This window comes from Mesocricetus auratus, unplaced genomic scaffold, assembly GCF_017639785.1.
Source record: "Mesocricetus auratus isolate SY011 unplaced genomic scaffold, BCM_Maur_2.0 Super-Scaffold_100021, whole genome shotgun sequence".
NCBI lineage: Eukaryota > Metazoa > Chordata > Mammalia > Rodentia > Cricetidae > Mesocricetus > Mesocricetus auratus.
In genome coordinates this window covers 7717994-7731518 of record NW_024429202.1, presented here as the reverse complement: position 1 = coordinate 7731518, position 13525 = coordinate 7717994, and the positions used below count along the sequence as shown (strand labels likewise).

Below are 13525 nucleotides of genomic sequence, written 5' to 3'. Positions count from 1 at the left end.
ACTTGTAGATGACTCATAACAGGCAGTTCTCACATCCATTCCAGAACATCCGGGGACAGCTTGGCAAGAAGCATACCGGGAGACACTGGGAGCCCCTTCCCTCACTAGAGCTTCCAAGCTCGGCCCCCTCCCTGCTGCACATGCTTGTGGGAACACCAGACCTTGAGCAGAGACCCACTTCCCCTTCTGCCTGGGAGTAGGCAGCTGTAAGACAATGTTTAGTAAAAACATGTTTACTAAAAACGATACAATAAGTTCCTGGCCACTTCCCCTTCTGCCTGGGAGTAGGCAGCTGTAAGGCAATGTTTAGTAAAAACATGTTTACTAAAAATGATACAATAAGTTCCTGGGAAAGGCCTTCCCACAGAAACCGCCCTGACCTCGACCTTGTCCAAAGACTAACCGCACCTTCAAAAACCCACACACATCCACCTCTGGTGTCAGAGCAGAACCAGCCAGGGTAGAGGAGAGAGCAGAATCTTCTCTGGTGGGAGCTTTTCTTAGGAAGTTTTTCTTGAACCTTTTTGGAGCCTGTTTAAAGTTCTCTTTATATCATTGAACGAGTCTCTGTGTTATCAATACCCGACACCCTCCGCACGTTCTCGGACACAGGCCGCGCAGCAGACGTGACACATGCTCATGTGGGTTCCCTGGGCTCACTGACAGACCCCAACACAGAGAGAAGCAGAGGAGGTGCCCACCCACCTGGCTGCCTGGCTGGCTGCGTCTCCTGCAGCCCCACTGCCTAATTGGCCAGGGCCATTTCGACATCTTAGCAGAAAATGGAGTTTTTCTTTCCTTGATGTCGTGATTTGACTGGAGTTAGCAAAGCTTCAGTAGAATCCTGAATGTCTACTTATAAATAAAAGTCGAGGCTCCATCTGAGCCTAGCATGGGGCTCCCACACGCTCTTCGTGAGAGGGAGATAAAGGGCTTTGGAGCGTGTCCTCGCCCGCCTGCGAACAGGAACTAGTTAAACATCCTGGCAATGGTTTCTCTCTGCCAAGAGTTTTTATCTTTGCCCAGAAATGGGTCCTGCCTTTAAACGACTCCCATGGGAAAGAGACATACTGTGTGTGAAGGAATCCGAGAAAGTTTAGGAAGGAGGACCCTGCCACGCATGTAGCCCCAGGGTGTCTGGTGCCAAGCCAAATCCTTCCTATCTCTCACCTCCTCTAGGCCTCACCAAATGGGGAGGAGGGTGAGAGCTGCTTTATCAATCCTGTTATAACTGGAAACCATGGAGCCCAGAAACATCTATGGTCCTGTCCATGGCCAGGTGAAGAGTTTGGCTTCTCTGCTTGTCACCCTCCTGGGAAGGAGGCTACCTTTACCATATCATTAACTAAGATGTAGGATCACGGGGTAAAACATGTCCTAGCAGGTAAGAGTACTTGCTGCTTTCTTTCCCAGGACCTGGGTTTGGTCCCCAGCACTTATCAAGAGGTTCACAACTGCCTGTAACTGCAGCTCCAGGGCCCTCTTGTGGCTTCTGTGGGCACCTTCCCTCTTATGCATATATCCACACACAGACACACAGACACATAAATAAACAAACAAACAAATAAATAGTAAAAATAAACCTTAAATGAAGATTAAAGGATTCAGCCACTCAAAAGGTGTCTGTTCTTAGAGGAACCCATACCTGGTGCTACTGCTACTGTGTGGCTTGCTTAGGACGTACCGTGACCCACATTGTATAGTGCACTGCTCTAGGCAGGTGCTGCCCACAGACCACCATGGAGCTTGGGTCTTGTGTGGCCTTAGTTCCTATAACAGGTGTGTGGATGGGAGGGACAGGGAGGCAGGGTAATGTAGAGAGCTGCAAAGTGCTGCACCCTTAAGATGGCGCTGGCTTCCGCCTTCTGCTAGCCCGACAGCAGGTGCTCTCTGATAAACAACACCTGTATTTGGTTAAGGCTGAATATCAGGCTTGCTTCTGCCTACGTGGACCTATCTGCATGTTCCACGTGGCATACTGGGGTTGGCCGCCCAAGGGCTTTTAAGCTGTGGGTTGGCGCTCCCCGGCACTCCCTGGGAGAAGATTGTTCAAGGTTCCTGAATAAACTGCTTAAAGAAGAGTCTGGGTGTTGCGTCTTCCTTGCTGGTAGAGGCGGGTGTGACAGGATAAGAGAGTAGCAGCCAGCAAAGGAGTCGTCGTGAGCAGAGGGCGAGATGACTGGAACCCACCACCCTCTAACATCGGGAAGGCAGAGGTTGCTAAGCTGTACACAGAAGTGGTCATGTAGATATGTCTAAGACTGGTGGGAAGGATTCTTTGGAGCTTCTGACTGATCCCACCCACAGCACACAAACTGACCATTCCGCAGTAGGATCAGTGCTGTTTGACAGCGGCATGGTTCACTAGGAAGAGACTGTTCTGATGTGGATCCTCTCCTCTCAAACCCCAGGCCATGACTGTTTCCCTCACCACAGAATGGACAGTTCCTTAATCAGGAGTGATAGCCTGTCCTTGCCATGTCCCCCACAAAGGAGCTCAGTCTTGGGAAGCCACAGGGATCCACTGTTAAAGATGGTTAATTTATTTAACTTTTCAGACCCTCAGTTTTCCCATCTGTAAGCTGAGATCATAGTTTGTACATCATAGGGCTGAAGTTAGGGGGCAATCATACTCACTGAACTTGACTTTTATAAGCAATTTGTCTGTCACCATAGCTCAAGAGCAAAGGTACATGTTGGGAAGACGACACAGTGAATAAAAACACTTGCTGTGCAAGTGTGAGGACCTGAGTTCAAATCTCTAGAACCCATAGAAAAGCCAGCTGCCTAGCATGAGTGCCTAAGTCCAGTGTTTCTATGGGAAGATGGAGGTGAAACTGTGAGAATTCCCTGGGAGCTGATGGGACAGCCTGATGTACTCTGTGCAAGGGTGAACAAGAGACCCTGCCTCAAATAAGTCGAACGACAAGAACCGACACCAGAACTTGTCCTCTGACCTCCACTGTGCACACTCACACACTCACGCTCGTGCACAGGCACACACAGGGTCATGGTTGCCCCTCCTCATGAAGCAGACACTATCGATGGGTGTCCCTCCTCATGAAGCAGATCCTGTTTCAAAAGGAAGAGTATGTTCCTGTCTGGGGTGACTTTCTGTTGTAAGGGTGGACACAGGTAAAAGCTTGCTGGTTTTTTTGTGAATCAACACCTTGGCTGAGATGGTCAACAACACCTATGGAGGACCTGGATGGGGATCAGGAAGTGGCCAAGGTATCCACGAAAGGAGACAGTTGGATTCTGTGAGAGCCACAGAGGAAGCCCTTACCTCCATCAGAAGGAGCTGAGTGTCCAGCAGGCCACCATAGTGTGTCTGAGCCCAGCCTTGGGGGATGGGAGGTGGTCAGGATACTCCTGCCATCTAGAACCTGGATATAGGTTGCTGCACCTTGACCTCTCATATCTACAGGTAACCCCACCCCATGTCACCTCCCTAGCATGCTCAGGACAGGGGAACTGAGCTGGCCATGTTTCTGACCTGACTTCCTAGTGTCCCTCCAGGGCATGGAGTCAGCCTGAGGGCTGTAGCCTCAATGCCCTCCGTTCACCAGACACAGGATTCCTGGGCCGGCCAGACTCCCTCTGATAACCCAGGCTAGTGCACCCGAGTGCTCATCCAGACCAAGTGTCGATTTCACCCTTGACCTGAGTCAAGACTCCTCACAACCATCTTCAGAGACAAGAGTGTCTTATAGAGTGGCAAAGTGAAGTCCATCTTCCATGTGAAGGGAGGTAGGTGTTAAGGTTTCTTAGGTTTGATGAGAAGCACGTCTGTGAAAAAAAACAGGCAGAAAGTGGGAATGACAGACGAGAGCATGGGACCACAACAAGGGCAGCCTTAGTCAGTCCAGCAGGGAGATCAAAACACAGATTGCCCCACCCAGATGGGCAGTGGTAGCCAGGCTCTAATATCCTCTGTGGTTAGTCATGGGCTGGCACCGATTGGGAAAAAACGTATGCTTCAGTCCAGAGCTGCTGGATTCCAGAGTGCTAACTGCACATCCTGCAGCTGGCTGGCCAGCAAATTTCTCCTTGAACTTGCAGGACTATATGACTACCCTGCAGCTAGCTAAAAGACCAGGACCCAAACTCCAGGGCTCTGGAGTCAGGTGTCCAGTGACACAATCCCTCTGTGTCACCCTTTGGTTAGCACCGTGAACTGTGTAAGAATCCCAGAGCTGGGCTACAATAAGGTGCCGTGGATCCACCAGCCACCACACCGTGTTACTTATGTCATCAATCTGTGCTGTTTGGTAAGTCACCCCATTGGCCATTCATCCATAGCCATCCACTAATTCAGCCATATTCACCATCCTATCCATTCATCCATCCATCTGCCTACCCATTCACCCATCCAAAAATCCATCTGTCCATTCACTCATTGAAACACTGAGCCCTTACTGGATGTCAAATTCTGTGATAAGCCCTAACAATAAATTTAAGCCATGATCTGGTGGGGCCTTTCCATGTTGCTTACCAGATCCCACAGCAACACTGAATGACACAGTGGGGATAGCAGTAGAGTCCCCAACCCATCATGGCATACAGAAGTGGGTGCTACTCTAAGCCACAACTTTACTTATAGGAGGAGGAGGTTGAGTGCAAGGATCTTTGGAGTCCCCTTCTACTCCATAAATTCAGCTTTAGGGCAAGTTTGGTGAACCTTAGGGTCTGCTCCAACAGACGTCAGTGTTTGACATTGTGACTTGTCATCTACAAAGTTCATACTGGAGACCCACACAATTGAGTTCCAAAACTAAATAACACATACAATGTAACCCATAGATGTACAATTGAAGACATTGTAACTCTCAACCTGACTCTCAGACTATGGAAACAATGAACTCCATGGAAATGGGAAGTTTCCCTCATTTTGGGAGAAGGAGCAGATGCCAGGCAAAGGATGAGCTTGTCTCTCAGAAAGACTTAAGCAGTTCTAACCATTCATCAGGCCACCTGACTACCAGCTGAAGCCCAGACAAGAATGAGTCAATGTTGGGTGGGACCACAGCTTAATCAGGACTGCTTATGTGTGCATACTCCTCTTGTATTTAAACTTTGACCTCACTCGGGACCCCAAGGATGGAATGGAGGGCTATTTTTGACCCAGTGTGGCCACCACATTGGATAATCTTCTTATTATACTTCTCCTCCTTCTTCTTTTCTATTAATTTAGCTGTTTAATTTGCTTCTTGAGGGTAGGTTGTTGTGTAAGTTTCTGGCATGGCAGGGTCCTGCCACCATTTCAGCCCCAAATAAACAAACAGATGCTATATTAATTATTAAACTGTTGTCCAGTGGCTTGGGCTTCTTATTGGCTAGCTCTCTCTTAATTATTAATCCATTTCTATTTATCTATGTATTTACATGTGGCCTTGGCTTACCCGAGAACGCCCGAATCTGCTTCTCCTCTGGTGGCTTACATGGCGACTCTGGCTGCCTATGTTTCCCAGAATTCTCCTCATCTCCTAGCCCTGTCTGTATTTCCTGCCTGACCAATCAGCCAATCAGTGTTTTATTCATCAACCAATAAGAGAAATATATATACAGAAGAACATCTCCCATCAGGTGGGTGACTGAAATTGACTTCTTGGGGTACAGACTGAGCCCCAAGTTCAGTACTCTCATGTTTTAAGTAAGTTGGGCTGCACATGTTGTAACTCTGGGATGCATACAGATGTGTCAAGAGTTGGCACATCTGGGAGCCCAACCCTACACTAGCCCAGACACGGTGCTGCAGCCTCTATGTGCTTCATGCCCAAGCAGTCTTCTCTTTTGACCCCCACACTGCCTTCCTGAGGAAGATCAAGTGAATCACCAACTGACCTTTAGTGGGGCTGGTGTCCCCCAGGTGCTGTTGATGCAAGAATCGGGACTGAGAGCAAAGCCAGTCCAGTGGGAGCCGTCCATCGGGCAGCAGACATGCATCAACTGATGTTCAAGTCCTGGAGAAATCAGCAAAGTCAAAAGTCCAACCAACCAGCATCCCATCAGCCCTTCCCTGCACCCAGCCATGCCCATACCCATGACCTTGAAAAAGTCCTGTATCTCACTGCAAATTACTGTCAGGAAAAATCTACGGTCAATTAAACAAGCAAATGTTCCTCTTGCACTTATAACTTTCTCTCTTCCTAAATAAGCTCTGGCCTGACCTACAGGAGAAGAAGCTGGACTCTTGCCTGTTCTCCTCATCAGACTAAACACCCCCACCCCCTGTACCCTCTGTGACACAGCACAGCCCAAATTCTACCAGGATGAACTCCTGATCAGTGATAATAGCAATGACCTTGGAGACTTCCAATTGGTGCAAATCACCTGGGGACTGCCATCAGCAGCCAGCATCCTGGCTGAAACAACCATTGGGTAGTTTGCTGCTTTATAACCCAGAAGCTAAAACAGAGCAATGGGGCCTAAGACCAACAGGAAGTCATTGCAAAGGGAAAACCTTTTTCTCTGCAGTAGCCGTGTGAGTCCTGGGATTCCTCATCTTCTTTCCCTTAGCCATTTTAGCCAGTGGAAAGTAACGTAGACTCAGCTTCCTCTGTTGGTGGACTCAGGAGTCTACCAACCATTTCATAGGAACTGAGCATGTATGTGTATACAATGTTTGCCTTTGTTTTCATGTGTGTATATAAGCATGTTGACATGTGTGGGTGCAAGCGTGTACAGGTATGTGTGTGACTGTGTGTAAGTCTAAGGTTGACACTGGAAGTCTCCCTCAACTACTCTGCACCTTATATTTTAAGGCAGGGTCTCTCGCTCCAGCCCAGAGCTCACAGATTCACTCCAGCTCACAGCTTGCTCTGGAGATTCCATGCCCATCTGCCCAGCATTGGGATTACACTGGGGCCATCATGACTACACAGCAGTAGAGGGCGCAGCCCACAGTGGTCCCTCTGGGTTCCCCTGCCTATGCTGGATTTGCACACAAGTACCTGGTCATGGGATGAGTGGGCTACAGTATTTCCAGTTCATACTTTCTAAGTTGGGAGCTATACCTGCCCCCCAGTAAAAACCTTTCTCTCTTCCAGCTGAAGCCAGGAAATCCACTGCAGGAACTCTGGCTGCTCTGAACTCTTCTGGTCTTGCCTTGGGATCACACAGGAGTCACACTTGAATCCCCACAAGACTAGCTAGCCCTCGAAAAATGGCCACAGGACTGGTTAGGATTCCAAAAGTCGTTTCAATAAGTAGATCTTGCTTTCAGAGTTATCCTTATGCAGCGGCTAAAAACTCTTTTAGAATTGTACATATTCTAAAATAAGTGTATTAATTTGTAAGTTTATGCATATAATACCAAGAGCCACGATATTAGACAATGAAAGGCAGAAATTTTAATAACAATAAAACGACCTATAAGTGGATATTATCATATTTTCTCCCAGCCTCCGATTTCCTCTTTTGCCTCCCAGGGATGCGCTCTCACGCTGGAGGTCATGCCCACAGAGGCTGGGACAGGAGCTTTAGACAATGAGGATGTGAAGTCTTTGCCCTGTTTGGCCCTTCCCCTCATCCTGGTCAGTAATGTCCATTCTCAGAGAGACCCTGGCCCTTGGGATCAGAGTGAGGCCGCAGGCATCCCTTCTCTCCCCACAACTCCTGATGCCATTGCTTCTACAAGCTAGGGGGACTCCTGCCTCTCTGGATGCTCTGAGAGACATCCCCAGACACCAGGACACCTTGGCAGGGAAGGGTTTGGTGGTTTTTCTTGGAAGCCTGAGCAAAGGGCCGGTGAATCGGCCTGTGTTGACTGAGAGGGGTGTGGTGTTGCTGGAGATGGCTTTCTTACCTGAGAAGAAGGAGGGACTGAACAGCTCTGGAGCCCTTCCTGCTCTGCAAGGCTTCCAGGAAAACTGACCGCATGCAGTACTGTGGGCCCAATGGTGTTAGAGTTCATCTCCCACGATGTCTTTTTACCTGGAAACAGGCCGGGGATGGTTCAGCACACACTGCAATCCTGTGTGCCTAACGGCCCGATTCTTCAGGGAGCTCATCAGCACTTTCCGGGGGCTAGCCCACTGCCTCTTTTCCTAATCACAGCTTCTTGTCCCCAAAAGGCAGGACTGGTGTGCAGGGTTTTGATGGGAGATGTCATTCTGTAAATATGTCTCTCTTATTGGTTGTTGAATAAAGCACCGTTGGCCAATAGAGAAACAAGATAGGTGGGACTAGAAGTCTAGGAGGATTCTGGGAAATGTAGTGAAGGGTGTCGTGGAGATGTGATCCCTGGCAGAGAGGACACAAGTCTGGCGTTCTTGGAAAGATAAATCCTTATAAAAATATATATTGGTGATTATGGGTCAATAATTAAGTAAGAGATAGACAATAAAAACAATAATAAATGGCCAACAGCTTCATAATTAATATAGTGTCTCATGTGTTATTTGGGGCCGCAACTGCGGCAGGGTCCAGGCAGCTGACAGGGAAGACTACACGTTACAGGGTTTCCATGGAGCCCTCTGGGTAGAGTCTGAAACATTTTCCTTTTTTGCTTATTCAGTAAGAAGGGCCATGCGAGGCATAGAAGAAGAGAACTTTCTTCTAACTCCTCTCTCTGGGGGTGGGGAGAAGGAGAGAGCAAGAAAGCAAGAGAAACAGTTTACTCGTCCGAAGGTAGCTTAGAGAAAGAAGATTCAGAGGTAGGGACAGGAAGTCATGGGGCCCCGCAGGAACGGGAGCATCCAGGGAGGTGTGCTTCTCAGAGCCTGAAGCTCATGCAGGCAGGAGCAGTGGCCTTCGGGCAGCAGGAGGTGGAGAAGGAAGTAAGGGAGATTCCTTGTGCTCACTCCTCCCCCCTCCGGGCAGCAGCTGCCTTCAGGTCAAGTCTCCCAGCATGCACACCAGACCTATGGGTGGCCCTGTGTGACAGCCCCTGGGGTAGAAGGTACAGCATGCCAGGTGCAGAGGGACTGTCGGGAAGACGCAAAGTTCACTTCTCAGCATAGATTGTGATCAGAAACAACTAAAAGCCACTGTACATAAGGGACCTTCGTAGCATTTGGAACCAAAGTAGGGGTTTGCCCTGGCTCTGTCTCCGGCAAGCTGTGTGAGGTTAGGCTGGCTGCTTACCCCACCTGAAACTTAGTTCACACACAAATAAGTAGAGATAATAATGCCAGCTGTGTGGACCTATCCCCGGGAGGAGAGAAATGGATGTCGAGTGGGGGTTGCTCTGTAGGAATCCCTTAATACTGGGTTTAACTGTCACGCAGGGATTATTTGATTAATACAGGCAGCACTCTGGGGCTGGGGAAAATGAGGCCAGTCTTGGTTTGTATGTCTATCTTCCCTCCCCACCCCCGTGGTAGGTGGCAAATGTCCCCCTTCTGCTCTATCCTTTCACCAGCCTCCAGCAGGAATTATATTACTCTTTAAAGGGAAATTAGTGATGGAACGACTCCTGACTTATGAGGTATTCATTGCTCCCCGAGGAAGGGCAGGCGTTGCCAATGGAACTAAGAATTGAAGCTATCAGATCAAAGATCACAGAAGGAAGCAGAGATCTAGGGTGTGGGAAGAAGTTTGTCTGTCGCTCTCCACCCTTCCCTGGAGACAGAGTCTCTCGCTGACCCTGAAACTAGGCTGGCAGATAGTCAGCCCCAAGGATCCCTGATCCCCACAGTGCTGAGGTTACAGGGGACTAAGGCCCCTCCTAGCTTTTTACAAGGGTACTGGGGAGTTGAACCTAGATCCTCAAGCTTGTTCTTTCCCCTTCTCTATCCTGCCTCAATCTGTTTGCATTTAGTGAAGCTATTATGGAAGCTATTAAGGATGGTATATCCACAGCACTGAGATACTGTGATGTCAATGTGATGATCAGGGCAGCCTGAAGTCACTGGCAGGCAAGGGCAGTGTACATATCAGGGACATGCTGGGCAAAGGAGTGGCCTGAGTCCCGGGTTGGATGGGACACACAGCAAATTTCTTCTTGCTACTCAGAATGGCATGTGACTTAAAAGGTATGAAATGTTTACTTCTAGAACTTTCCATTTCCTTTGTTGAGATCATGTTTGATTATAGGTAACTGGAACTGTAAAAGCCAAATTGTTGCTAAGGGGCTGCTAGACTTCTCATTAGCAAACAATAGTGTTCCCTCTATCCTGACAAGTCAAGCCAGCCTGCTCAGGTCCTCCTGAGAGGACCATCTCTTACCAGGACTCTCTGTGGTCCACGTAGAGGACTGCTCAGACCAGCTGCTACTTCCAGGATGCTGTGAGCACCTGAGCTGCTTACCGAGTGGAAAGGCATGGAGCATGCATGCCCTAACCTATTGGTTCCTGAACCTTAGTCCAGCTTTTCTTACCCACCCCCACTTCTCTTGAATGGAGACGGGGCCAGGGACAAATGGATCTCAGGTTTGGCTTTGCCATGTTTTTCTATGCACACTGAAAATCAATACTGTTTTTGATTCCTATCTCCTCTTTCCAGGGGCTTAAAGTCTGCTGAGGGCTCTCCAGGCCCCAGCCAGTCTTCTTCCCTGCTCTAACTCGCCTCCCTGATCAATCTGTATCCTGGGAGTTCCTTGGGTCATTCCTCTGGTTTGACAGATTGTCTCTCATAGATAAGCATCTGCCTATTGTTTTACCCACTAGCTTCTAGAAAGACACTCACTAGAGGCTGCTGTGGGAGAGCTTTTTAACAGTGGAGCTTGCCATGGGCTTTGATCTCTTTTCCAGGGGCCAGTGGGATGACTTCAGGGTTTGGGTCTTTGCCGAGAGTGATGTGTGTTTTGTTAGACTTGTTTACCTCAGGGTTAGGGCCCAAGAGCCTGGACCAAGAAGGAAACCACATGTTTATGCTCCTTGCCCTTCATTGTCCTAGTGCTGCCTCCATGGTCCCAGAATGTGTCCCCGCCTTTGTTTCCTGAGACTTCTCAGTATCTGCCTCCCTATCTGTTGTTGCTCCCATTCGGTCACCCTCTGGCCCTCCCCCAATTTGTTTTGCATAGTAGCCAAGTTTCTAGGGTAGCTGGGGTCTCCTGGGCTGGAGATGTGCCCTCCTGCTCTCCCTGGACCCCTGTGTGGGCCTTTCTGCAGTGCACATCGTGGTGACCTTCCCTCTGCAGATGTGCTGGCTTCTAGGCTGATAACCAGGTTGAGTCTCACCCATATCCCGTTCATGGCTTGGTCTCTGCTCTGGACAAGTAGAACCGTGTGTGAGGTGACGCAGTTTCTTGTACACAAGGAACCTACAGTGTTCCCCAGAGAAAGCCTCTGGGCTGCTCTGGCCATTGTTTCACTTATGTGTGTCTGGAGTTGGTCATGGAAGGCTCTCAGTTTGGTTGTTTGGAGTAATGATTCTTTAGGAATGGTTTGCCCAGAAAACAAACGAGGAATGATTCCAGGCAGCCTGTGTTCAATTAGGTGTCGGTCATAGAGCTCACTGGTCACAGATGCTGACATGGGCTCTGGTTGGGTCAGCGTTGCCTTTTTTCCTTAGGCTCTTCTCTTGTTATTGTTTATATTATGTTTTTGCAGAAGCAATGTATGTTTATTTTAGAAAATAGAGCAGGCAAAAAGAAGAAACATGTATACCACCTTCCACCTGAGGCACAGCCGGGTCTCTGACATACACTCTAGAGTGGGTGTGAGCCTCCTGCAGCCCATGGTCAATTGTGTAATTGCAGGTAGATGTTTTTCCTAGAGAGAGATCTTTAGCTCCTGCTGAATTCTCAAAGTCAAGGACCTTAGGCACTTTTCTAATCTATATTCCTTCTTGTGTTAGCCAGAGCTAAGCCAAACTAACCTGTGGTAGCCAAACTACTTGGTAAGCAGAGTTTTAGTATCTGGAGAGATGGTTTGCAGGCTGTATGGGCTCAAGCTCCCTACTGTAGCAGCTAGCCGTCGAAGGAGACAGTGGTGGTTATGTCACCCCTTAAACATAGCATTTATTGAGCATTTGCTGTGTACCAGTTCCGTGCTGGCAGCTGCGGCTCTTTCTAAACACGCCAGGAAATGGGAGACTCTCCAAGAGCAGTTGCTGTGTGTAAGCTGGCAGCTCCGATTGCCGTTGGCCTTGTCATTCAGTGTCCTAGGTGAGATGGGAAATGTGTGTCCCCTGACAGATGTGTGCAGCTGATGCTCTTGCCTCCACTCCTCTCCTGCCCACCTCAGGCATCAGTAGGCCCAGGCTAGCCTTGAACTTCCACTTTTCCTGTCCCTGCCACCCACTGCTGGGCTTACAGGTGTGCATCACTTACCTGGCCACCAAACCACGTCCCTGTGGCCAAGGCCCAGCAGAGAGCAGCTATAGAAAATCTCCACCTCCCATGCAGACCTGTCAGCTGCTGCCATGAGACCCCCAGAAGTAAGCTTGACTGGTATTCTTTTGGTGTGTGCTCAGAGTTAAAGTCCTGTATGCCTGGCCCAGGCTCTCACACTGGTTTTCTTTTTCCCTTGTAGATTGAAGGCCGAATCACAGAAACTCCCCAGGCAACTCCAAACCCCCCTAACCCCTCAGGCCAGTGCCCCATCTGCCATTGGAACCTGAAGCACAAATATAACTATGAGGTGAGTGTGACCATGAAGGCCATCACCCTGCATCCACTGGGGCCAGAGTCCTCTTACCTGGAGCCTTGTCCTCAGGTAGTGACAGCTGCGTTTCACATGGCCACCAGAGACAATGGACCTGAAATCTGACTGTGTGGTAGACTCTAAGAGACTTTGAGGATCCTGGGCTGCAGGCTGGAGAGAAAGCCCAGTGGTTAAGAGCACTGGCTGCTCTCCCAGAGGACAGGGGTTCAGCTCCCAGGGGATCCCCGCCCTCTTCTGGCCTCCACAGGCAGTGCATGTACATGGTATATGTACATGTGTGCCCCCAAAATACCTACATGCATGAGATAATCTCAAAAATAGAAATTTAAAGACATACGGGGCTGGGGAGAAACTCAGCGGTAAAGAGCATTTGTTTGCTGCTCTTGCAGTGGACATTAGTTCTGCTCCCAGCACACAAACGGCCCCTCAAAACCACCCACAACTCCAGTTCCAGAGTATCCAGTGCCCTCATGTCCCCCAAGGATACTGAGTAAGCATGCAGTGTACATGTATACATGCTGGCAACCTCTTATACACGTACATGTTTTAAAGGTAAATTGTTGTTCCTACAACTCAGCCTCAAAGAGACTTGGGCATTTGTAAAGCTCTCACAGGCTGCGGAGCTGGAAACATGGAGTTCATGGACTGCTTCAGCAGGGCCGAGGTAGTTCTCACAGGAAGGAAATCAGGTTAGGATCTGGCTCTCTCCCCAAGGTCATGAGGCGGTTCATAGTGTGATCTACAGACACATCTTAGTCTCCACAGTGCAGCTCCAGACCACCCTTCTGGGCAAGGAGGTGATCATGAACATACCCAGCGCAGGCAGCATGAGTGGGGGGCCTGCTCCAATAGGCCATGACCTGAGCAGTCACGGGCATATTAACTTACTTTGTTTGGATAGTTTTCCGAGACAGGGTTTTCTGTGTAGCCCTGACTATCCTGGGAATAGCTCTGCAGTCCAGGTTGACCTTGAG

General features: G+C 49.2%; 1 long non-coding RNA gene across 1 annotated transcript; it reads right to left on the bottom strand.

The window, feature by feature from the left end:
- Window positions 1-2522: 2522 nt before the first annotated feature.
- LOC121133341 lies at window positions 2523-8087 on the bottom strand. Its single transcript, XR_005870176.1, has 3 exons — window positions 7808-8087; window positions 5845-5963; window positions 2523-3789 (listed from the first exon to the last, which is right to left on the bottom strand). It is a non-coding gene; the product is annotated as an uncharacterized LOC121133341 (long non-coding RNA).
- Window positions 8088-13525: the final 5438 nt, after the last annotated feature.